Genomic DNA, 27,622 nt, shown 5'->3' on the forward strand with positions numbered 1-27,622 from the left:
TAATCTCCAGTGTTATCATTTATTTAGACTCTGCCCTCCTTCAGGATTTAGTAATGCCTCTGGTTATTTTTCCAAGGACTGTTTTATATGATGCACATGTATGGCAAGCTGATTTAACAATTAATATATAAAAATATATATTTTCATGCTTCTAGTAATTATTTCATAGATGCTATTATTTATTCCATTAAATTTAAATATGTATTCATTGTGTGCTAAAGCCTAATTGTCTTGTAAATAATACTTATTATTTAGATACTTACTCCCAGGGCCGTTTCGAAGTAGATATTTAGCCACTCCATGTTGGTTTTCCGTAACATCTAATTTTTACGAGGTGTGCCAACACTCAAGAGAACGTGCACTGGGAGAACTCCACACAGAAATGCTAAGTGACCCAGCTGGGGTTTGAACCAGCGACCTTCTTGCTGTGAGGTGACAGTGCTACCCACTATGCCACCTTGCCACACTATTATTTAGATACTAGTACCTATTCATTAGATTCTAATATTTCATTTATTACATTGGTACTTATTAGACACTAGTAATTGTCACTGGGACTATTCTGTTTTGACTAGTATAAGTTGTGATTTGTGCATTTTTAGTTGCACTTTATTTTAAGATATCCTTGTTACAATGTAACTTTTAATTTACCTACAAATAAATGATTTTTATTAACATGAACATACTATGTGGTTATGGTTAGTGTTCATTGTAGATGCTTTTATTTCAAATGTATAGTAGTTGTTCATTAAGTAATTTTTTATTTACCACTATTATCTTTTTACAATTCTTTTACTCACAATTGTTTTCTTACATAATGGCCACTGTATATTCAAAAGTGTTTATTATTAAAATACACTAATACAAAGCTAGCTAAATAAGTACTAGAATATCATAAATGTGTGCTAGAGTATGTTTTTGTATTGGTATGTATTTATAGGTATCTAATACGTATGAGTAAGGGATAAAAGTACATCATGGCTTATCCAACCCAGGCTCATTGTGGTAACGTAATCCCGCGGACGTTTCTGGAGACCGCGGAATACGTCCAGGCTGGTACGTACGGCTGCAGTTTTTGTTTTCGCGAATCTGCGAAAGGCCGCTGTTGCGCGCTTTTTCGCGCCTCTTGCAAGCACGGTTCGCCCGCGATGTTCTCACGTGAACCCGCCGGAGGCTGCTGTCCGACTGACCGGATGATTGACTGCGCGACCGGCCAATCGGCCGACTTGCCCTCCTCCTTTCCTGAACCCAACCAATTTTACCGATTGACCCGCCCGCCCGCTCACTTCCCTAAACCCGAGCAACAGTTCACAAAAGTCGTCCAAAAAAATAAAAGCCCTGATTTTTTTATTCCACCGCGTTTTCGGATTTCGCCACGTTCTCACCCTGTCAGGAAACTCGTTCACTTAATTTTTGGGATTCTGTTTTTGTCTTACCTAATTGCTAGAGCTGCTCTTCCCCAGACTCGAAACCGATCGCCGGGGTCGACCCCTCTCCGCATCTCGAGCCTGCCGACGTACACGCTGAGCTGAGTGGACAAACGGAGTGCAGAGGGGAAGCCCTCCACAAGGAGGTAAGGCAAGCGTGAAAGGGAACAGCGTCACACCGCCCCGCAGCGTTCGCTTGAAAAAAATAAACGCGGCCGTACGTACCCCCCGGGACGTATTCAGCTGTCTCCAGAAACGTCCGCGGGACTACGTTTTCAGAATGAGCTTGGGTTGGGCTTATCAGCTGCCAGACATGAATTGAAATGCTGTTGAATACACCTAAAGGCAACCCAGGCTCATTTTGAAAACGCACCTCTATATACATTTCTGGAGAGCGCCAAATGCATTCTCGTTTTTTTTTTTTTGGGGGGAATTCACCCGAGGCTGCTGTATATCTTACATTTTTCTAGCGAGTTTCATTCAATCTAATAGAGGCTGCTGTCGACTGACTGTTTGACTGACTGAATGACCAACTGACTGACTGATCAACTGACCCACCCTCTTCCTTCCCTAAACTTAACCAATAGTATTTTTAAAAGCGTCGATTGACCCATCCATTCACTTACTTACACCCAACCGTCAATTTTAAAAGGCCTCACCTAATTTTTACCAGATTTTACCACATTCTCACCGTTATTTACTTGTTTATTTTATTTTTTGGATTCTATTTTTGTCTTCTCTGCTTTCTGGAACCATTCCTCACTGGACTCAAACCCCGTTGTCGTGGTCAAATCTTTTCTGCATCTCAAGTTCGCCGATATACATGGCGAGCTAACTTGACAAAACTGGTAACAGCGGGAAACTTGTCAATATGGAGGTAAGCGGTTACCTGGTAAGCAAGAAAAGGAACAGCATCATACCACCCCGTAGCATTCGTTTGTTTTAAAGACGAAATGCAGCCATACAGACTTTTGGCTATATAATTTGCGATCTCCACAAACATATACAGGTCTACTTTTTCAGAATGAGCCTGTGTTGCCTAAATAGCTTTTATTCCACAATAAATAAATAAACTTGGGTGCACTTTATCCCAATTTGAAAACATTGTTCATAAAAATTGTTGTAAGTTGTAATAGTTTATTAATTCTTTAATTAAATCCAAAATGGAAAGATACAAAAATGGCTGAATGGAGCATACACTAATCTATATATTATTCAGTCACAAGATGGCTCCAAACAGTGTAAAACAGTGGCTTATACATACTGTATATACATATATACAGACAAGCATAAGAATGTGAAAACATTTATCATATTCACTGACATTTAAGATAATTCAAAGTACCTGGATGAGCCTGTGTTATTAGTTTTAGTGGTTATTTTCTGAGTATAACATTACAAGGAATGTCGAAACTAACCAATCCAAATCAAGTATTGCAGAGAGCTGTATAATTTAAATAGTTACTGGTATCTAATGTATTAGTACTAGTACCTATTGAACTACTAGTGTATGCATGTGTAAGTCACAACTGGAGTACTTTCAGTACTATTCAGAACTGTATAGTTGATATTTCACACTGTAAATAAAAAATGGCAAAACCCTTCATGAGCCAACCAAAAACATCCCATCCCCGCCCCCACTATTCTGGTCTTCTCTTTCATCTACGAGATTCCATCACCATCCCCTTGCTCTTCACATTTGTCCCTGATGCTACTACAATATGTACTATAGTAGCTAATGATTACTAGTATCTGATAATAAATAGCCAATATGTTTGTATACCTTGTGATATAGGATTAATCACTAGTAGCTAGTTATTATATTGTAGTACTTATTGTATAACATAATGTAGCTACTTGTATCTAAAATAAGTAATAGTAAATAATATTTCTTTTAGTAAATGTTAAACCGGCTTGCCATAGCTCATGCATGTATTGGTGTGGTGTGGGCTGGTTTGACTGGCAGTTGATGAAACGCAGAGATAGTTAATAGCAGCTCTTATGGGACAGAGAGTGTCTCTCCTGCCCTTCACCTGCACATGAGGAGCAGGTCAGAGATCAGACCGCACTGAAGCCAGGGAACTGTAGGGTGTTTCTAAACATGAAAAGTATTTCAGTATGGCAGGGGACACCGAGACGGGCTTTTCTCACTTTGTTTCTCACCCCCTTTTCTCTCTCCAAAATTCCCAGCGCTCACATTTCAAACAGTAAACGCTACAGTGTGACATTCAAAGCTGTTGCCGGTTTTAGATTGCACCCTGACTGGCCTATAGCTTAATGAAAATGAGTGCTAATTAACCCCTATGAGGATCGCCTGTAATGGCTGTTTGGAAGTGCAAGTCAAACTGATACCGCGAAAGATTGCAACATGATGATGTAATGGGATCCTGGTAATAGATAATGTACAATCAGATGGTCATTATATCAGAATTACCCTCAACAGGGGGATTGTGATCCCAGCATAAAGCGGACATTGTTTAGTAGGTGTTTGGTGCTCTCTAATGATCAGCCGATTGTGTATTATTCAGCTTATTGGAGGGCTGTTGACTAAATATATAAATAAACAGACATGGAATATTGATTTCAGATTGTGTGAGAAGCAAGAGACCACAGTGTGATATTAGACACACATATGAGAAACTGTAAAGGATGGTGCAGGCATTGAGGTCTTGCATTTCAGCCACACTGAAAAAAATAATAAAATCTGTGATTAATTCTGCTGTCAGTGCTCTTATAAATCTGGCTGGGTGACTGTCTTACATTGCTGCAGTAGGTTCTCTGAAGTCATTTCATTTGAAATCCTCCCCTTTTCCAGTAGTCAAAAACTTCAAAGATCATTGCTTTGAGTATTACCTCAGTATGTATTCCTCACCGGCCGGCTCAGTAGTTAACAATATTTGGCAATATTCAAAGCACAGTCTTGCATACTGTCGCACACTCCATCATTCTTCTGAAGACTTAGAATGTTCTTCATTTAGTGAAATAAAATGAAATACGACTAAATATATTATATATTTTTATCTAAATCCTGTTTTACTTTCTTCGGTAACACTTTATGATGTTTTATTAGCTAATATTAATTATGTTTTTACTAAAAGCATTACATAATAAACAATGCATTTGTTATAGTATTGATTCATTTTTGTTTATGGTAGTTGATGCAAATATATTCAGTCATTGTTAGTTCGTTAACTCTCTGTGCATTACCTAATGTTATTACATGGCTGTCTGGAATACTCAGTTCTTATTGGTCAGTTGCGACATTCAAAGCTATATTCCAGCCTGATCTCACGAGTAAATGTATTATACATTTTGTCAATTTATTGGCTAATGTGCAATTTTAAAAAGGCGAGTAGCACCCAACACCACCCCTAAACCCGTTCCTTATTGGGGGATAATCAAATCATACTAAATTATACACATAAGATTGTAAAAATTCATACCAATCTAAAATACTAAATCAAAAAGTTACGAATTGCAGTGAGATTGTGTTGGTTATACTGAGATAACAACCGCCGAATTACACAAACTCATTAGGGAATTTTGAATTACCTTGAATATCAAACCAAGCAGATACAAATAAATGTGGATGTAAGTATATTGATGTAAGCATAGGCCTATACTGTACGTTCATATCGATATACTTACATCTACATTTATTTGTATCTGCTTGTCTGTCATGCCAATGTTTTTAATTGTTTTTCACTATCTTGTGAAGGAATTAATTTGTAGTTTCATATATGCTGCATTTAACCCGTTTCGTTTCTGTCAGCTTTGCATTTTTTGACTTTTTGGTGTCATCTTGTGACTTAAAAATGTGCAGGTTAGTGTATGCTTCATCTGCTCTATTCAATTATTTTTGTTTATGTTAGTTTTGTGTTGTGTGTCAAATTTTTACATTTTGTGGCAAGTATCTGTGTAATAAATGGCATAATTATGTTTTTTTTTTTTTTTTTTTGCAGAAATAAATAACCAGCCTGTCTGGTTTTATTCTGCAAAAACTACTTCGGTGTACTTTTTTCTAAACTTAAATAGCACAACTTTGGATTTTAATAATGCATAAACCTTTATGCACAGACATCAATTAGTCTATAAATAAATAATTTTGTTTGTTAAGCACAAATATTCGTTTCAAAACTATTTCTAAATTCAGTTATAATTTCCAGCAAATGAATAAATGAGCAATAATAACAAAATGTGCTCAAAAACCTGAGTTATATCCTAAAACACATGCTGTGCCCCATATGGTCTAAAACCTGACAGGTGGGCAAATCTAAGCTTGTTTTTAATAAGCAATATATAAATATGGATATAATAAATAATACTGCTAATAATAATAACATTATACAAAAGCAAATTGTTATGAATGAACTGAAAAAGCCTCCCGAGATGAAGAAGACATAAAAGCAGTGATTTTTCATATTTATGTAGGCTAGAAAATAATAAGCTTTGTAATATTTTAATCCTTTATATTTATATTCTATATCTATTCTTATTATATCCTATATAGATCCTTAATATTTAAATGTTTTCATATGTAAAGATATTTGCCTATTGCTCTCTTGTGCGTATTAAGCAGTGCGTAAGCAAGGCGCAAATCTGCGCCGGAGTTTAGAGCGGGTTAGTTTTGGTCTAATGAAAAATCTTTTATAGTTTCTCAAAATAGCGAATCTTAGTGTGATTCTGAAGTCAGATCTGAATTTCAGTAGTCATGTCGAAGCTGTAACTAAATCAGCATACTATCATCATCTCAAAAAACATTGCAAGAATTAGATGCTTTGTTTCCAGTGAAGACTTCATGCTTTTGAATTGTTCATGCTTTTATCAGCAGCAGCGTGGATTACTGTTATGGACTCCTCAATGGCCTTCCCAAACAGCCATACAGGCAGTTCAGGATTCTGCCCAAAACCAGAAAATCAGAGCACATACTTATTGACTTTCAATAGAAAACACAAAACACTTATTTCCCAAAATAGTTTTTGTTTTCTACAAAAGAAAGAAAGCCCACAGGTCTGGAACAAATCAAAACAATTAAATAGTGAATTCATTTCAATATGTCAATGTGCTCGTCACTTGTCAAACTTCACAGTGTGTACAAAAAACTATTCAAAGTCTACTTTTTCACAATATGCATACTTGACTGTCTTGTTCTGTCAACACTCAGTGTAGAAGATCATTGCTGCATGTAACAGCCAAATAAAAAGTTTAACAGTCATTATAGAACATTGTTTTTTTGTTTTGTTGTTTGTTTGTTTTTTGACTGCAGGTTGGCCAATCAGAAAAAATAAATAAATAAATAAATAAATACATTTAATAGATTCCAGCACTTGTGGGTTTTTGGCTGTTTTGCATGCATATAGTTGAATCACAGACTATTTACTACCATGCGAGGTTGGTTGAATTATGTATAGTGTAGTATTTTTTGCAAAATCTGTAGATGGTCCTGCCATTCATTGGATTCAAGTGTATACAGTATCTCAAGGTTATTGATTAGCCTTCTGGGTGTTATCCCCAAGAGAACCGCATTGCGTGTACCTCTTGTCAGAAAATAAACTCGCAGAAGTTGAGAAAAGTTCTGTTGACCATCGATCTCAGTGTGCGATGCCCCTATCTTCGGTAAGTTTTGACAAGCCGAGACAGCCTCTCTTCGTAGCCACGATTACTCAGAGCCTGTAGGTTTCTGTTTTATATTTACTTGTGCCACTTCTCCTTGTGTGAGAGCCCTGTTAGCAGATGCTGTATATAGTGTGCCGCTGAAGGGCAGTTTGGAAATTAGTGGTGACATGTTCAAAGTGTCTAGAGGCCTCTTTTGGTCTGCGCTTCTTCCCACGCAAAACCTCAGACGGAGTGTAAAACAATCCCTCCAGTCCAGACACAGCCCAGAGCCTGTGCTTTAGCAAAAAAATGCTGCTTGAAAATAATATAAGCATCTAAAAAAATGAAATAAATAATAGACTAAATTACAACATGGTCAATTTCATTCCCATATAAAAGCAGTCCCCGTAATAAATCATTTTCATGTCTGGGAGAAATGGTCATTTAAAAAAAAAAAACACGAGCGACGGAGAAAAAATTAGCTTGTAAAGAAGTGGTTGACTGCAAACCGTATTAAAGATTGAAATTCCTTTGCTTTGAAGGATCGGTTTCTTTGAACGGAGTTTGGAAGCCATTAGGTTGGCCAGCGTTATTTGGTAGATAGAGGCTTAGAGGCATCTGATGACTTTTGCATGACAATAAACTCCACGTAAGGCAAATGATTGGTCAGCAATCATGTATCCTGCTTGTGATTGGTCAAAACTGAGCAAGCAGATATTTAGGGGCGCACAATATATCTTTTCACCATTAACATCAGAATGCGGGAATCTGTTGAAGACTAACTGGATGATGTATCATGTCAAGTACAAATCAGAGTTTTCCAGGAAATACTGTTTTGTTTTGTTTTTATTTGTTTTGTGTTTTTTGTGTGTTTTTTATTTGTTTTTGTTTTTTTTATGTTTTTTGTGTGGTTTTTTGTTTGTTTTGGTTTGTTCTGTGTTTTTTATTTGTTTTGTGTTTTTTTTATTTGTTTTGTTTTGTCTAATCTTTTTCTTTTTCTCTTTATTTTTTGTTGTTTTAAAAATGTAGGCCTGGCAACACATTTTTAAGCCTGTTTTTTTTAGGCTGGTGATTTGTACTTGTACTTAAGTAACTTTTTTGACAGTTCTTTTTCTTGTAATTGAGCTTGATTTTAGCAATTCTACAGTACTTCTACTTTAGTGAACATTTTGACTATAAAAAGTTCTGAAAGTACTCTTTCCACCCCTGATTATGTCATAAATGTACACTGTAAAAAAATTATGAAAAAATAAGAAAAAAATAAGAGTGTTGCTGGTCATTCTGGTTTCTAGTAATACTGTAAAATTTACAGGTGCACTGTAAATTAAGAATTGCAATGCTCTGTATAACTATAGCACAATTGTAACTGTTAGTTTACAGTGCGCTTGTAAATTTTTCCATAATACTATAAGAGTAGCCAGTATTACTGTAAAATTTACAAGCAAACTGTAAAATACAACTGTTTTGTAAAACTACAGCACAATTGTAATTATTATTGTAATTATTGCACTGCACTTGTAAATTTTACAGTATTACTGCCAACCAAAATTTCAGGTAATACTGTACATTTTACTGCAATTTTTACTGTGTACAGTTTATCAGTGAAATTAGCAACAATTAGTGAATGTTGAAAATAGTTGCTAAAATCATACAGAAATGAATACTGTATTTTCCTTCATTTTGAATTCAGGTTTGCTTTTTCTTAGATCTTATGCAAAAATGAGCCATATAGTATGCGGTTAAAAAACATGTAAATGAAAAGTGAGGCTTGTTGAACAGGCAGTGCAGACTGAGCGTGTCTGGTGTGGAGCTGCCTGACCTCCTCGGCGCTGAATGAGAATGAGAATCTAACATGAGCGTTATGAGAATGAGAATAGTAATCATCAGTGTTTCCAGCTGGTCTGCCTGGAGGAATCTAGACGTGGGCTGCATCACTGCTCCCACACGTCAACATCATAAATGCTCTTCTCCACTTTCATAACTCCGTTCCACGCTGTAGGTTTGTGTCTGCTAGGGGTGCCGGAACCAGGAGGCCTGGGGTCACCGATCATACACTTTTAGCCCACTCAAGCAAACTTAGTCTGGTTGTTGATATTCAAATGTACCCCCGTTGACTCCGAAATGACAAGTGCATTTTTGATATGGGCTATACAGAAGTTTTCTGTTGTTTTAGTGATGTTTTATTTTTTCTTTGTAAACTCCACATAAACCAGAAGCAGCAATTGTTTTTTAGAGAAACTGAATATGAAATGAAAAAACATTGGGTGTAGCTTGGTTTTTTCTAATGTGAGCTGAGGGATTTCATTCAGAAAAAATGTGAAAAAGGTTTTGGGAGATTTATTACAACCGAACAGACACCTCTTTGCCATTTCTGTTTGTTGTCATAGCACTATCTAAACTTACTGTTGTTGGGGTGTGGTTAAATATGTTAGCCACACCCAATATTTCAGACATACATAATCGGTTTTTAAAATTTTTAATTACATGCACAGATGAATTATTCACCAGTTTTATAGTTTTTTGCAATTTATAATTTTATAACTTAAAAAATTCATAAAACTATAGTACCATTACTTTGTGCTTTCCAAAAGTTGTTAGTAATTGTTAGTAAAGTAGTTTTTATTACTCTGATATGTGCAAAAATGTTTGTTTTAGGGACGATTTTATGCTATAAAGCAGGGTGGGTGTGTCATTAGGATTGACAGCTGTGATTGACAGCTTCTCTGAGTGGACTGTCTGAGCTTCAAGAGGAGATGGAAGCTATAACCAACTAAATGTTTTCAACTTTTATGTTATTCAACACAAATTGAACTGTAAATACTGAACTACAGGATCTGATTAATCTCTTTTCAATAACATCAAATGTGGTCTTTATAAGTTAAGTGATATATGTAATATGCTTATCATTAGCCAAAACAAAAAAAGCAGGCGATCGGTCATTAGTTATTATTGTGGGTTCAAAATAATAATTAGAGAGACAAAACTAAAAATAGCCTAGTATAATAGAGTACTGTATACAGCAATCAATACTCAGTAACATTAGCTGAACTTGACCTAAAATGTCAAAACCATTTTTGACATTTTACAGTTGTTTTTAGTGGCAAATTATTATATTATAAGTTTATTTGCTTAATTTGCTGTTTCAAAAATATCTGACCCTGTGTACTATTTAAAACACTGGGTTTCATCCTGTGGGGTGTGCCTGTAGCCTAAAAACATGAAAATCTCTGGTTTAACATGGATAGTTAACCAAAAATATAGGATAATTCACAAAAAAAAAAAAAAGAAAATCACTCAGGTAGTGCCAAACCTTTATTACTTTTTTCTTTTTCTGTTGAACACACACAAAAAAAAATGTTGAAAAAACAATTGTTCATTTCTGTTAATTTGTTGACATCCTTAATATGAAAAAATAAACAAATTAAATAAAACAAATAAATACAATAGAACTCAGTGGTTGCTGGATTTCATAATTTTTTTCTGTAAAAAAATCTGTTAATTAACAGTTTCTGTATTTAGTTATTTTTGTTTATACAGTTGTGAATTGTATTATTGGATCTTGATCTCTGCTCTGTCAACTTTTGATGTTGAAAAATCAACACTACAGTTTAAGAAAGTGACTTTTATTGGCATTTTAGTAGTTTTAAATAATAAAATGCATACAAAATAATATATGTCACGCTTTCAGGAAGAGAAAGGGTGCAAGGGCTCAAGTGCAGCAAATTAAGGAGGATGGGACCAGACAATAGACAGGAGAGTAGATGACACAAAGACAAGACAAGCCACGTGCATTGGAAAACAGGAATAGAACATGCAACCATTGAGATAACACATTAACTGCATGTTCACATGAAACAAAACACTACAGTACGTGGCCACAAAACAGACTGCAAGACACGAGCACATGATAAATGATCACATGTGATGTGCATGTTCCAAACCAAGCATCAACCAAAACCAAATACAACTAGACTGGAGCGCTGATGCTGTGTTTATCCAAGACTCAGAAGAAGCAGCAAACTCAAGTGATTTACATGTTAAGTCAATGCAAAGGTGCGATCAGACATCCTGCTGTGTGATGCGGGCGAATGACGCAAATTGCGCTAATGGCTCGCATTGAGCCTTTTGCACGTATGATGCATTTAATGCGCGAACCGCTCGAGTTCGAAAATCTGAACTTCAGCTGACATTCGCTCCACGTTTACCAATCAGGAGCTTGCTCTTGTGGGGTCGTGATTATGACGTAGCACCTGTTGTTGGAGTCCCATGGCAAAATCCTCCTGCACACATGGACAACAGTTCATTAAACTGAGCTCGGCTCAATCAGAAGCACAAATAAAAACTTCCTTCATCCAGTTATAGTTTCTGGAGGAGTTTATGAACTGACAGAGCTGGGTGCACCTCTAAAAGGATCTACTAGACTTAGACACTGCTACAAATGAATCAACGCTGTTTTTCAGCCATCATAAAGCACTTAAACCCTGTTATTTTCTCAATAAAATCCATGGGAAGCTACAGTCACCAGGTAGAAAGAAGCCCTGTCCATTTGACGCACGGATGAAGTGTATTTGATGTGCAAATGAAGTGGATTTTAATGCACGAATGAAGCGAGTAAACTTAAATGTTCACGCGTCTATTTACGGGTGAATAGCGCGATTTATTTGCACATTCAGCGTCTGGTGTGAACACAGCATGAGAACGAAAAAGTCTACTTTTACAATTTGACACATGCAAACAACTGCAGAAATGTTCTAACTAACAGGCATATGTCATATGCAGTACAGATACTTAATAAAAAACCTATCATATATAAAAAGCATGGCCTGAGCGTGTCCAAGAAAGCGCTCATTCATAAAAACGAAGACAGACAAGAACAGAATAAGAGTGCATGACCCAAGAAAACTTGAGTCAAGCTCAACAAATAAGACAAGACAGGACTAGTGCCTGGAATCCTGACAAAATAGGAAAATAAGTCAGAAAATTTACTATTTTTAGTTACATTTAATTTTATTTTTTTAACGACTGGGTGGAGTGACAGAGGACAACAGGAGGTAAGATCCAATATGCAGGTTTATTCAGCGTTAGGCAAGCAGTGGTCATACAGGTGCAAACGGGTATGTGTAGGCAAATCCAGAATCGTAGTCATATAAACAGGCAATAGGTCGAAAGGCAGGCGACTAAACGGGAGAACACGGATGAACAAGGCTAAGGTCTAAGCACAGAAAAACAAGACAGGGAAAACGCTTCGTAATGCTACTGAAACAGCTAACAAGACTTGGCAACCAGGGTGAGTGAAGGAGTGGTTTATGTATGGTGTGTTATCATTCTCTGACAGGGTTCAGCTGGTGAGTGCAATCAAGTTAGATGAATGAGCAGGCGTGCGTGTCTGGGAGAAGTTCATGTATGAATGTGTAGTCCTGGGGAATGCGGAAGTGTAGTCCTGAGAGTTCGTGTGAGAACCAGCGATCTCTTGATAGCGATCGCTGGTTATGTGACAATTTTAAATTTAAATTAAATTACATTTTGGACACTAACAGCACAAATTAATGCATAACCATGTGCTCATCCTTATCCACATAGTGATGTCATAACCCACCCACCTTCTGTCTCTCTCAGCGTCATTCAGCTCACATTCCAGAGCTCTCAAACCAGAACAGCTCTCTTTGTTTAATCTTTTTTTTAATTAATTTTATTTCTTACCACATTACATTCCATTAAGAGACCAGCTGACAAGCCTAATTGTGGAGTTTGAGGCTCTCCTGCCAAATTTCTAGGCAGGTCAGAAAAAAAGTGTGCTTTTTAGGAATCCTACTATCTGTCCTTTGGGTTTATTTAGATGAAGTAGACTGATTTTTTGTGCTCTTTAAAACAAAGAAGCTCTTTCTTCTGCCTTCACATTGTTTAGCAGTTGGCAGCGTCGCTCCCAGGGTCCTTTGCTGCTGATGTCACAAACCCGAAGCATACTTGGCAAAGGAGAGAGCTCAAGTATGAGAGAATATAATAATGCGGGTGTAATAAAATGCCCTGCAGAGGCTAGATAGATCAGCTGCTGTTTTTCAGCCCTGTCTGCATTCCTTATGATAGAGCAAAATCTGGGAATAGAGGGAAATCAGCGGAAAAGCATTGTTACCCTCAGGGAAAGTAACCTAAACGGAGACTGAATGGTATTTAAACATGCCCCTGAGAGTCTTAGATGAGCTTGTGTTCTGGTTATATGCTTTATCACAGTGCCTACTTCTGTTATTGAAGGCTTGTCTTTTAGTGTGTCTCTCTCTGTTGTCTTTTTTTCTAGCTAACTGCTTTAGAATGATTATTATTGTAAAAAAGCGCTATACAAATAAACTTGCATTGGTTTGAACGTGTATATAATGCTGTAGCTTAGGTACAGGTCTTAGAAAATTATTATATTATATTATATTATATTATATTATATTATATTATATTATATTATATTATTTTATTTTATATTATATTACATTATGGGATGCTATGTTATGTTATGTTATGTTATGTTATGTTATGTTATGTTATGTTATAAGGGACAGTAAACACATGCGTAATGTTTTAAAAAATGTAAACCATTTAGTTCACCAAAGGTCTCTCACTAAAATGTCTAGCTGGTGTTTATGTAAACAATAGTAAGAAGATAATTTTCTTGAATACAAATTACATATTATACTAACAACACTAAAATTATTGACATTTTGAAATGCATTGTAATAAGAAAAAATTATTAATAATATTTAGCAAAATGACTGCTTCAAATATTATTATGACATAAAATAATAATACAAATAAGAAACAGAAAAGTTACTTATAAAAAAACTGATGTTGCAAATCAAGTATAAAAAAGCAGGATAACAATTATTAATAAATAAGGATAACTACACAGCAAAATATGGGGACCCAAAACAACTCTATGGGTGTTAATTTCAACACTTTGAAAGTGTCTCATGGGGTCCACTCAAAGCAGAGTTAAATCAAAACTTTCAAAAGGGTTGGCACATTGACACCGAAGTAAGGGTTAATTTTAACTCTGGACAGATTTAAAAATGTAACTATATTTAACACTGCCTGGTGTATTATATTGTTATTTTATTCAACTCTCTTCGGTGTAAATATGGTAAAAAGGTCAAATAGACTGTAAATTACAAAAGAAAAAACATTTTATTTGAAAACATTCACCACTTCAACAATTCATTCAGTTTTTAAAATGCAACAATGTCAAATATGCTTTAAATGTTTTATTAGTACAGACAGTATCAACAAGATATGTATGACCAGTGCTCAAAAAGGCTGTTTCAGTCCTTTGGTACAAACTTGATGTTTCATCAGAGCAATTTGAAAGTTCATATCGTCACTCATAGTTTTCTTCTGAACTCATAGTTTTCTTATGAAATAACATTTTAAACAACTTGTTATGCAAATCTTTCACTTCTGGTGTTTCCTTGGTCCTCCATATCAAACACAGCAGTTTAAATGAAGGTATAAATGCTGGAAACTTGTGTGAAAACAAACTGGAGCTAGGAAATCTCATCAAGCATGTCCTGTGAATGAAGTGCTTCCCAGCCACAGGATGACCTTTTTATCCATGAAGATGTAGTAGCTACTGATCGCTCGTCTGGTGGTTCCTGATGCACGGATATAGGGTGATGCTCATCTAAGAACTCTTCAAGACTCCAGCATGACTAAGAAAAATGTTTGAAAACAAATTGCAATCAAATTCTATGATATATTTAAAAGAACATTTAAAGTAAATAAAACATTCAAGAAATCTAAACTCACCTTTTGAAAATCTTCATGATGATCCACAACTTGACTCTCCCAGCTGGTTGAGGTGACAGGATATGGAAAAGTAGAAAAAACACATACATCACTGTTGGATCTCCAAAAACAATTAGGTTAACCACTATGACTAGAACTGGAAAAACAGGCAGCTGTCTGTCCAGAATCCTGAATTTAACACAACACTTGGAGCAAAATTTAGAGGAGCTTAAAATCTTTTATATCATTTAGTGATGCTGACTTCCCCAAAATATTGGCCACAGTGTAAAAAATATTCATAAACTTACAGTTTTCGGTAAGCGTGTGCGTGTGTGTGTGTGTGTGTGTGTGTGTGTGTGTGTGTGTGTGTGTGTGCGTGCGTGTGTGTTTCTTTACCAGATTCAACTTGTTAGGCCCTTTCAGGTCCAGTATTGACGCCACCTTTACTGGAGTCTAGCAGATGTTTCAGGTCCAAATATAATCTAAAATATTAGGATAAGCAGAAGAGGAAAAGTGCAAAGCAAAGAGCAAAACATTATTTAAGTAACAGTTCACCCACAATACAAAACTTATCACCTTCATGTCATTTGTTATTCTCTAATGCTCTAATACCCTCTCAGCTTATGTGAAACAAATACAGAACTTTATCAAACATACCTTCATTATTATCACCACATATGACCAAGTAGGTGTGCTTGGTCATTTCACCAACTCTGGAAATACACCATCCGTTTCTAATCAGCTACCGTCACAGGGTCTTGTGTTATTGTATAGAGAACTGTGGCTGTTAAAAAACAACAAAACATTAGTATCTAACACATATGCATAACCTTCAGATAAAAAAGAGAGATGAACATCACAAAGTATGCCTCACACTTTTTCAGATATCTTTTGATTCAGATGTTGATTATTGATAATAAATCTACAAATCAAACCTTTATCATCATTAGGCTGCTCAAATATAAATCAGTTGATTAATTTTACAGACAGGTGGCTGTTTACAACGCACTAAATTGTCTTTAATAAAACGGAAATGTTGTGTACAGTACATGCTAAGTTTAGCCTATAGTTTTAAGCACAATATCATGCGGGAGAAAAAGCTTGACTAAGATGTTCCTGACTACAAAAATAGCCTAACTTACTAACGTCAGACATCCCGAGTTGGGAAAAGTCATTTTCGGGGGATACAGAGTTGATTTGCGGGAGGTAGCGGGAGAGATGAGAACCTGAAGAGCAATGGGATGAGTTGCGCGCGACGTACCTGAAGAGCGGTGGGGGTGACTTGCGCGCGACGTACCTGAAGAGCTGGGAGGGATGCGGTGGAGAGGGGTGGGCAAAGTGTTTAATGACCATGCGGGAGACGCGCGATTTCCGGGAGATTATCATTCGTTTGCGGGCATCTACTTGGGCATCTGGGAGTCTCTGTGCATTTGCGGGATAACGTTAACGTTAGTCCCGCAACTTCCGGGAGACTTCTGTAACCAGGCACGTGCAGAGACCGTCCAAAGGGCATTTGCAGGACAAATCTTTTTGAAGAACGGGGGGTGGGGTGGGGGGGAGTTGTTGTCGCGCACGTACTGAAGAGCAGTGTTGTCGGGCACGTTCTGATCAGCTGTGTTGTCGCGCGTGTACTGTAAAGCGGGGGAGGGGGGGTTGAGCACGCGTACTCAAGAGCAGTGTTGTCGTGCACCTACTGAAGGGCGGGACGGAGGGTGGGTCGCGTCACGGGGGCACTTTTGATCATTTTGGAAGGGCACTTTCTATCCAAGACTAAAAAGGGCATGTGCACTGCACGGGTTGAGCCCTATGTGTGCACGTGCCTGTCTGTAACGTTAAATGTCTGAGAAAGTGCAAACGCGGTCATTTAAAGACATTAATGTTAACATTCCGACTTTAATGGTTGTCAACACTTAATATAATTCAAGCGTACGTTATCACGCGAGTCTATGGACGGCCACGAATGAACCAGTTTAAAAGGGCCGCGGTGTTTAAAATAACCAAATTAACATACACTAATAACAAACAATCATATGTTTTAGTCAGGAAGCCTTTTACAAGTAAGCATATGTTCATTTACTCACCAGATATGTTTTAGAAACTCTCCAGAGCTTATGGAAACCGTCCTGTGTTGCCGTTAGCATCCGGGCAGAGTAGGCTAGGCGGCTCCGGGGATTCCCTCGCTAGTTTGCTTCGAATTAAAGGAGAAGTGTCAATTTTATTTTACAAATGGGTAACAACGCACAAAATGGCATTAAGCGTGACAGAAATGTGTTGAACATGTACATTTGATGTTTTTATGCACTGTGTATGCGTGAGCACATATAAAAACATTCTTGAAAAGAAGTCAATAGTAATGCAGTTTAGCTAGATACACAAACGACCATGAATGAACCGCAGAAGTTTAAAATTGTCACTCCATTCTTAAGTTATTAACTTAACAATATGTTTACAACTGTATTTCCTTAAAGAAAGTCAGTAAAATACCAACATTTAGGTAGTTTGACTCACCAAATGGTGTCTGGAAAATTCTTCAGTGACTGGGGCTGCATGAATTCCCGGATGTTGGAAATAACACCAGCAAGTGTTGAAAAGATAACTCCTTGATTTCGCACTGAATAAAATCAATTCTAACTCTAATTATATTCATTTATCAAAATCTAACTCTTTAACGTCAACACTTTACTCTGAAATGCTTCAACACCAAGAATTTAACTCTGATGAATTTGCTGTGTAGTATTAATAACTAATAATAACTAATTAATAACTAATATTTATAGATAAAAAAAAGTTTAAGGTCAAATGTCACACTATTAATTAATCCAATGTTAAGTAAACTGAAATTAAGTAAACTAAATTAAGTATTTACTAAATTAGGTAAACTCCAATTGTTGTAACAGATGGAGTTGGGGTACAACAGAGTTGAGCATCCACATGCAGTTTGTTAAACAGAAAATGGTCAGCCAGGCAACGGCCAAACTGGTACAAACAGTAACATAGGGGTAATCCAGAAACGTAGCAAGCAAAGCAGCAGATGGTCAGGACAGGCGGTAAAACAACAAAACAATAAAACAAGGCAAAGGGTCAAAACATGGCTAGACAAGACTAGAAAAATGTTTTGTGGTGTTACAATAACAGAAACAAGACTCAGCAATGATATGTGTGTGTGTGTGTGTGTGTGTGTGTGTGTGTGTGTGTATRTGTGTGTGTGTGTGTGTGTGTGTGTGTGTGTGTGTGTGTGTGTGTGTGTGTGCTGTGTTTATAGTCCATCTGATTCACCCTGAACAGCTTTAGCTGTGTGTGTTTGCAATTAGGGGTAATCTGGGCCTGGTGTGTGAGTGAAGTGCATACTGGTATTTGTATATCATAACACCTGACAAGACCCTAAAGTTTAATTGTTGATTATATTATATTATATTATATTATATTATATTATATTATATTATATTATATTATATTATATTATATTATATTATATTATATCATATTATATTATATTATATTATGTTATGTTAAATTATATTATATTATATTAATTATATTATATAAATGAGAAATATAATACAAAATAAAACACAAAATATAGAATACAAAATAAAAGTAGTCTTAGGGGGTAATTTATAACTTCTTACATGTCCTAATTTTTTATTTTATTTAATTAAAGCATTTTTAAACAAATAAATTAAAAAGGAAAAAAAAATTAAATGGTCTTTTTGCCCTGGGGTATTTAATAGCTTCTTACATTTCCTAATCTCTTTGAATGTGTTGCGAATCACAAAATCTGCTTGTAGGCAGCGCAAGCTTAATTATTTGGGTGAGACTGTCAGCATATTAACAACCACTTCAGATATCAAGCAGACGGTTATAACCTCAGGCTTATATCTTTGTCCCTTCTACATCCCTGTACTTCTTAATGAATTCACCTCAAAGAGAGTTGAAAGGTAGCCAGAAAGACACGCTTACTAAAAACTCATTATTCAATGTCTTGAAAGAGCGTTAATGCTCCTTCCCCCCATCTTAGTTAGTAGTCCAGACACCCTAGCAGCAAGGGAATGAGGGCTGACAAATTTTTGACATGAGGTTTCAGATAGGAACAGCAAAAGCATCTATTCAGTAGTTAATCGTAATACGCATTTAACCCTCTGGGGTCTGAGGGGCTTTGGGTGCTCTTGAGAGGATTTGATATGCCTTGACGATTGTGTTTCTAATAGATAAGAAGTGAGGCAAGTGACTAGGGTGATGATATTGTATTAAGTGAGAACTGTGGTACAATGATATGTGAGCAGTCATTTATACAAGTTTGTGTAATTTGAGAGAAAAAAGTGGTTATCAGTGAAATAAGGGACTAAAAAAATAAGAGTTTGGTAACACTTTGCTTAAAGAGGGTGTTTTTAAGGCTGTCGGGAAACCTTTAAAACAGGGGTGCCCAAACTTTTTTGTATGAAGGACCAAAAACCAAATATTATTGTGAGCCGTGGGCCAAAGGAAAATATACCAAACTATTTTGCAGTAAAGTTGCCATGTTTAATTTTCTAATTTATTTCATAATATTTAAAAAAAACACAAACATTACTTTAAATTGTATTATATAATGCAGCATAACTTTTAAAATTATAAAATAAAAAGATATAGACTTAAAGAAAAAAAAAACATAAACAATCACATTTATAAGTTCAATGCTTCAATGCTTAATACACAGGTCAAGCAGAATTTGCATTTGATTTGATTTGCTTCCCAAATTCTCTGCAAAGTCGGGTGACAATATGCACATTTAAACAAAATGTGATTCATTTACATCATTTAAACATTTAATAATCATTCTCAATCATCCCCATCATTCTCCCTCTCTTCTCAGATGAGATGGCGGGCCAAATCAAAGGCTACCACAGACCAACTTTGGCGCACAGGCTCTAGTTTGTGTATCTCTGCTTTATAATCATGACACAACTGATGTCATGAGTGTGAGTGAGATTTTATGCATGCTTATGGCAACTGTTATTAAGTTAATTTAATCAGTTATGTCATGTTAACTGCAAAGATAATGTTGTTTGTCAACATGTAAACATTTGTAAACATGATTGTCATGTTGTAGGGTTGGGCAATGTCGACCAATTTGACATCGTACGATATCTAATGTGAAACATTGCGATGGACAATGGAATCGTCGTCGTAGGCGGTGGTGAATTCATTATTTTATAATTAATTTATTAATTCATAACAATTTTATTTTTTTTCCTCACCGTATTAACTACCTGACCCACATTATCTTCGTTTTACCCATAACCAAATACCCATGATCAAGTCATAAATAAATAAAGAAAAGTTACACACAAATTATATGAATAGGCAGAGTGATCTGTGTCGTTATAATGGCGTCGTCAAACTTGGTTGGTGCAAAACCAACAGGAACCAACCAACAGTGTTTGAGGTTTTTGCAAAAATGATTAAGTACAAGTAAAAGTGAAAGCGAAAGATTGAAGCAGTGTACTGATGCTGTGATGCGTTACCTGGTAGATTCAAAAGAGTTGTTAAATAGAGACAAGATTAATTAAATATCCTCTACAGTGAGACGCAATTCAGTGATACATCTTTAATAAACTGTGTGACGTGCACTGCTCTGTGGTTTTGTGCTCAAAGCACCCTCTGACTGCTGGAGCTGCAGTGTTCACTGCAGCACATGACAGACTGTGTGTGTGTTTGTGTGTGTGTGTGTGGTGGTTACGTGAAGTGTGTTTCAGTGTTATAGTGTGGATGGAGGCCTTTTCAGAAATGCTAGATGAAATGCTAGCGTGATCGTTGATCGTTTTTGTCCTAAAATGCCATTTTAAAACTAGTGAAGTTTTAGTGTAAACGGGGCCGTGTGTTTTTTTTTCTCAAGTGGGTTTCTACTGCAACGGGGGTGGGGCCTGATGTTTGCAGTGTTGGCTCAGCATCGTGATGTCTATCTGCCATCGGCGATGAACAATGGCATTTTTTAAATGTTTAAACTTTATAAATGTGTCATGAACATTTTTCTGATATTTTTTTTCAGTGCAACAAACTTTGTCAATAAAACACACTAAAAGTGTTTTTACTCTGTCAAATTATTTTAAAAGGGTCAATAATATTTAATAATATATTTAAATGACAAATTTAGCTATAAAAATTTATTTATAAAATTCATGAAATTTTTATTATGACATATTTATTATGTCTTTTGTAAATGTTGAAATCAATTCAAATGATAAGGCTGAGCTACATGCTTAATTAATTCATTCATTTATTTTCCTTTGGCTTAGTCCCTTATTTCTCATGGGTCACCACAGCAGAATGAACTCCCAACTATTCTGACTTAAGTTTTTATGCAGTGGATGTTCTTCTAGCTGCAAACCCAGTACTGGGAAACATGCTTAATTCTTTATGCTTTATTTTTTATGTCATAAACATATCATTCTTTGGAGTTTCAACATTTCACATTATTATCACAATCATACGTGTGACCAAAGCTCTTTTTTACATCATCATGTTTTGTTCCTTCAGATTATTTTCTTTTTGTATTCCCTAGGTTGCTGTAATACAAAATATACGTACATCTGTATTATTGCTGTAAAAAGACTTGTGTGGAGTTTGTGGGTAATTTATGGTCTGCTGAAAGTAATTTGTTAATACTAATAGGTTTCCTTGATGGATGAATTGTGAGGAGAATAATGTCACCTCATTGAACCCATTTTTTATACACTTTACAATATGTTTACTGCTTAACAGAGTTTACTTCCATAATTTGACTAATTATGTAGCGGAAGCTGCATATTTTCTCATATCTGGGAAGCAGATGTTAGCTGATATTCATCTTTTTTTGTCGTCAATTTTTAAATAGCAGAAACCACATCATGTTTTTTTATTTTTATTTTATTTTACAAAAGCAAATGTTTTTTGTTTTTATTTTTATCAATTCACTCAAATCACGATGCAGGACAATTTCTTAACAGTTTTCTTTGACAAAAAATAAGTTTAGGCAACTTAGAAAAGTGCAATATTATCATTAACTTAGGGCTCTATTTTGATGATCCATGCTCAAAGTCCAAAGTGCAGGACGCAAACGCATTAAGGACGTGTCAGAATCCACTTTTGCTAATAAAAGAATAGAAAAATCCACTTTGCGCCATGGCACATGGTCTAAAAGGGTTGAGCTTATTTTCTTAATAAGTTATAGGTGTTTTTTGAGAATAAACCAGAGTCATTTACTAGAGTCGTGCCCCAGTAAAAATCGCCAGTGCCTCAGTAAATGCTTTACGATACGTTTTACTTTGTATGCAAGTGTATTTATTAAGAGTGGTAATCTCAAAATAAAGATGTTATTCTTTATGTGCAGCCAAACCAACGCTGATGAAAGCAATGTAGTTTTAATTAAAAAGCAAACTGAGCATGTGCACAGAAAGAAACCATACCCGCGCGTCTCACACACCGCTCCTGCTTGACGCTGACGCTCAGCTCCCAGTTTTGTGAACCGGTTGTCAGATTGTGAACATGCACGCAGAAAGCATATCCGTGGTGCTCATGTGTTGTTTAACTGGTAAAAACTGTGTTTTATTCAAAGATGTCGGCAGTGAGTTTTGCAAGTCAACAAAATAAAGTTTAAATAATTTTATGGTGATCTTATTTAGACTAAGCATGGCTCCTGATAGATTTTTTTTGTATGAAGCAAAAAGGAGGCATGATGAGTCAGGAAGGTAAACTTAATAAACCTAATTCTCGGCCATGAGTCGAGTCTAAGACAACACACAATAGGTAATTCTATAAAAGATCTTTTCTTTTTTTGTATTCTATTAAATTGTCTATAGAATTTCATTCTAATTAATATTCATGCAAAAGATTTCTTAAATTATCCTAGCATCACTCCAGTTTTTAGATTGTTTTCCAGTACATTTAGCTTTAATTTCTGTTATTTGTTTAGAATAATAATTGTATAATTATAATAATACTATTATTTATTTACATAATTTATATTATGTATATAATTATATATAATTTTTGTTATTTTTTTTTGCTTTTTTATATAAAAAAAAAAAAAAAATATATATATATATATATATATATATATATATATATATATATATATATATATATATATATATATATATATATATATATATAATTAATTAATTATTATTATTTTTATTTTATTTTTTGAAGGAGGAGCTGTGCCCCAGTAGAGCTTTATGTCTAGCAACGCCTCTGGCTTATTGTGTTAAAGACTGTGTAAAATAGACTGTGTTATTCACCTAAAAATAAAAAAAATATGTTATCATTTATTCTCCTTATATCTGTCACATAGCTCTTTGAGTTTCTTTTGTTCTGTTGAACACTAAAGAAGATATTTTGGAGAAAGTTGGAGAGCTGTAACCATTGACTAGTATTTGTTTTATGGAAAGTCAATAGTTATAGGATTCCAGCTTTGTTCAGAATATCTACATTACTGTTCAACAGGAAAAAAGAAGCTCATAAAAATTTGAAACCACTTGAGAGTAAGTAAATAGTCAGTGCATTTTCAGTTTTGTGTGAACTATCTCTTGAAGTTCTATTTACTGTCATTAAAAGTAAAAGTAAAAGTGATTATATCTCTGTGTTATTTGCTGACCATAGAGGTTTAATGAGAACAGTGAACATGACCTGCAGACTCTCACCTCCAGTAGACATTTCACACGTCCGCAGCATACGCAGGCATAATTAATGACACTCTGCATCCACAGTGCATTTATCATATCGCCGGTGCTTTGATTTTGCATTAATGAAGGATGCAGAAGAGCTGATTGCATTGTCTACAGCATGTCGTGTTAATCTCATTTGCTTGTCTCTTCTGCTTTCCCTCTAGCATATACGTGATCGCAGTTTCTTAGAGGGCATCCTGCAAACCAAAACGGAGCTGCGATCTACAGCAGCAAGCTTTCTACCACTTCTTATTGCTATCGCAATGACCAAATGACTTTCAGGGTATCCCAAGTAGGGGTTTGTTGCTTAATGGATAAATCCAGGGGCTTTTAGGGCTTAATGTATCGATGTTGGCGGTTCGCTGATAGGTCTGATGTATCCTCACCTCTGAATCTCTGGATACAATCAGACTCGTGGTCTCTGATAGAGGAGCTCAGGTTGATTAGTGATACCGGCACTCACTGATAACAACAGAAGGCACCGCTGTCTTGACAAACCACTCTTTGTGTAATGGCATGGATCGAACTGCAGCCGCCACTTGCAGATATAAATAGGTCGAGAGGAATTAAGAAGCACAGGAGTTAATTAAACAAATCTTGCAGCGATTGAATGGCGGGGGTTATTGAATGTTTTCTCAAAGATGAATGGCTTCTTTGGGTTAAAGATAAACTGATTCGACAGAACAAGATGTGCTTTTTAGGGAACACATACACTCAAAAACGACTTATGCTGTTTGTTCAAACTACTTATTTTAAATGAGCTGAAATAACACAGTTCTTGAGTTTTTTGCGGGGACAACTTAAATGTTTTATGTTGAATTAACTTATATTTGTAAATAATAATAATAATAATAATAATAATAATGATAATAAACGAATACGTTAATCTGATTCCTTTATGCTTTTCCAACACAAATTACAAATATTTGGAAACCAAAAACTTTAATTCTTTATTTGGAAGAAAAGTCTTTGGCTTCTTTTTTAATGATCTAGGCGCAAAGTCTAAAGCGCATGGGACAAAAGCATTAAGGGCATGTCTGAACCCACTTTTGCTATTTTAGAATGGAAAAATAAAGTTTGTGCCCTGGCACATGGTCTAACAGGGTTGTGCTTATTCTGATAATGTGTTATGAGTGTGTTTTGAGCATAACGTGCTTCAAACCAATCAGTCTCATCACACATTCCCTTTAAGAGTCAGTTGCGTAGCGCCATGGCGCATTTGTTATTTACATGGCGGATTTGTAAGTGGAAAAACTGAAAGCTTTTCTAGCAAGGGAACAGTTAAACAGAGCATCTGCAGCTCGAGGATAAAGAATGAGCCTCCTCCATTCGGCCTCTTTACTTTCTCTTTCTCTTCACTTTTACTTTTTACTTCTTTACTTTTGTGGATAAGGAAACGGTGTTGTACACACTCCACTGAAGACATCCATTAGCCTACATACTTAATTTTATTTGTTAAGTGCAAAGATTTGTTTCAAAACTATTTCTAAATTCAACTCTAATTTCCAGCAAACCAATAAATGAACAATAATAGTGAAGTGTGGTCAAATTAGCTGTGTACAAACACACGTCCCATGCCCCATATGGTCCGTATGGTCCAAAACCTGACAGGTGGACAAATATAAACTATATTTATATTTGTTATAAATATGCATGTAATTAATACTACTAATAATTATAACATTATACAAAATCAAATTGTGATAAATAAACTAAAAATGCTCCCTGAGGTGAAGAAGAAATGTGTACACATTTAAGGCGCACGATTAACGAGCTCTGTTCTGGACTTTTTTTCTCAAAATAGCAATGCATCAATAACACACCTTCTTTCTAGACCGGAACATCCATGACTCTACTAAGTGGCACAAATGGATTTATTTAAACAGTGTGCCACAAAACGGGAAAATTAGGGTTGCACTGGTCTGAAAATAGTGACAAATTACACCAAAAACATCTTGTGCCTTATTGCGCCAGGTGTAAGATAGAGCCCTTACTTTCCCCAATTGTTGTTGCAGTATATGGGTTTTATTGATAAAAAGCAAGAATGGTAATAAGTATAGTACATTATAAATGTGAGTAAATCCATTGCCTTAAAAAGCATTGACAAGTTGATTTGTAACTTAGAACTGTTAAGTTCATTTAAATTATTTTTTATTATGCACAGTTCTTTTCATTTTAGGGCAATGGGTTTACTCACTTTTTTAAAGTAAAGTCAACTAAACACTTTCTACAATGCAGTTAAATTTAATAAGGCATGAGGCTTATTAAGAGAAATATCATGAAGGTGGCATGCACTTTAAAACACAATTCCTTCATGCTGTCTCAACACAAATTGATTAAGTTAATTTAATGTTTTTTACAGATTTACTGTGAGTTGATAGAACATGTAACAAAAAAGTTGTTCCAAAGCAATTTGGAATCATGTTGCTTCAGCTCATTTCTAATAAGTAGTTTGAACAAGCAGCAAAATGCATATTTTGAGTGTGAGAGATTATACATTGTTCAAAAAGATTGTATTAATGTAATGATAAAAACAGGTATACATTCTGTAAATACTTTCTGCAAAATTTAAATCATAATTTGCTGAAAAGATCCAATGTTAAATTTATTTGGTGGTTAAGATTTTTTTATTAAAATGTTATATACTTTTTTTTTTTCGCAAAAAACTAATCTATGAAGTAAACTGAATCTACTTAAAACTATTACTTCATTACTTCATTGGATCATCACAAGAGATGAAAGCCACTACTCAATGAAATTCTTAGAATTAAACTCTTAGTTATTCAAAAAAATCTTCACAATATAAATAAAAATTTCGGTCAATGCTAAATGTTTTATACTAAATGTATTATTATACAAATTTCAGATATTAGTCACTGCGGATTTTCACATGAGAGGAAAGTTAATGCTGTTATTTATTGATACAAGGTGGCTACAGAGGTGGTCCTAACAAATTCATAACATGTCAAGTTTTCATCATAAAAGACTTGAATTGTTTGGTCTTATTTATTTTATCTAATGCACACAATGAGAACGTTTAAGATCACTAAAACCCACCTTAAATCAACCAAATATCAACATCTACTCATATTACATCTTGAGGACCTTACCACTATGATATCTATCAGTTGTCGTGTTGGATTTTGGTCACTTTCCAACACAATCTAAAATCAACCAAATATTAACGTCATTTCAGTCCTTCATGGTGTTCCTCAAGGGTAAGTATTGGGGCCACTTTTATTTATTATTTATATCCTACCTTTAGGTCATATATTTCGTTCTTTTGGCATACATTTTCATTTTTATGCAGACGATACACAAGTTTATATCTCCACAAAACCTACAACATCGCACCCCCCTTCTGACCTTACCAAATGTCTAAATGAGATTAATACATGGATGACTAATAATTTCTTAAAGTTAAATGCCAGTAAAACCGAAGCCCTCTTGGTTGGCTCAAAATCTGTTTTATCCAAAGCTCAATCTTTTACCCTGTTTGTTGATAACTCCCCAGTCAATTTCTCAACCCAAGTGAAAAGTCTTGGGGTTATACTGGATGGCATGCTCTCATTTAGTTCTCAAATTAGTAATATCTCACGTTCTGCCTTTTTTCATTTGCGTAACATTGCAAGACTTCGCCCTTCACTATCTCAACAAAGTACTGAAGTGCTTGTTCATGCTTTGGTTACATCACGGATTGATTACTGTAACTCGCTTCTCTCTGGTATTCCTGATAAACAAATTCATAAACTACAGTTGATTCAGAATTCAGCGGCTAGGATAGTTACCTGCTCGTGTACTTCTGATCACATAACTCCAATTCTCTTTCACCTGCACTGGCTTCCTGTTCACTATCGTATACAATACAAAATCCTCCTCTTAACATACAAAGCTCTTCATAACCTGGCCCCTCACTATCTTTCTGATCTTCTTCAATTGTACACTCCTTCACGCTCACTGAGATCATCTTCTGCTGAACTGTTATCTGTCCCACACTTTAGGATGAAGTCATTTGGAGGCAGGGCTTTTAGTTGTACAGCACCAAAGTTATGGAATTCCCTGCCTTTGCACATTCGCCAGATGGACTCTATTTCCAATTTTAAATCTCAGATAAAGACGTTTTTGTTTAGGATAGCTTTTAATGATTTGCTG

General features: G+C 35.5%; 1 protein-coding gene and 2 long non-coding RNA genes across 24 annotated transcripts in view; 2 read left to right on the forward strand and 1 right to left on the reverse strand.

Annotated features, from left to right (window-relative positions):
- Window positions 1-27,622, forward strand: part of col14a1a (collagen, type XIV, alpha 1a) — a 344,010-nt gene that overhangs the window by 58,687 nt on the left and 257,701 nt on the right. The window lies entirely within an intron of this gene.
- On the reverse strand, window positions 14,172-17,343 carry LOC137487886 (uncharacterized). The gene is made up of 6 exons (XR_011006663.2): window positions 17,295-17,343; window positions 16,868-16,974; window positions 15,444-15,570; window positions 15,183-15,268; window positions 14,808-14,850; window positions 14,172-14,710 (listed from the first exon to the last, which is right to left on the reverse strand). It is a non-coding gene; the product is annotated as an uncharacterized lncRNA (long non-coding RNA).
- LOC141378122 (uncharacterized) lies at window positions 14,730-15,462 on the forward strand. Its single transcript, XR_012391856.1, has 2 exons — window positions 14,730-14,853; window positions 15,186-15,462. It is a non-coding gene; the product is annotated as an uncharacterized lncRNA (long non-coding RNA).

The sequence above is a fragment of the Danio rerio genome, chromosome 16 (assembly GCF_049306965.1).
Source record: "Danio rerio strain Tuebingen ecotype United States chromosome 16, GRCz12tu, whole genome shotgun sequence".
NCBI lineage: Eukaryota > Metazoa > Chordata > Actinopteri > Cypriniformes > Danionidae > Danio > Danio rerio.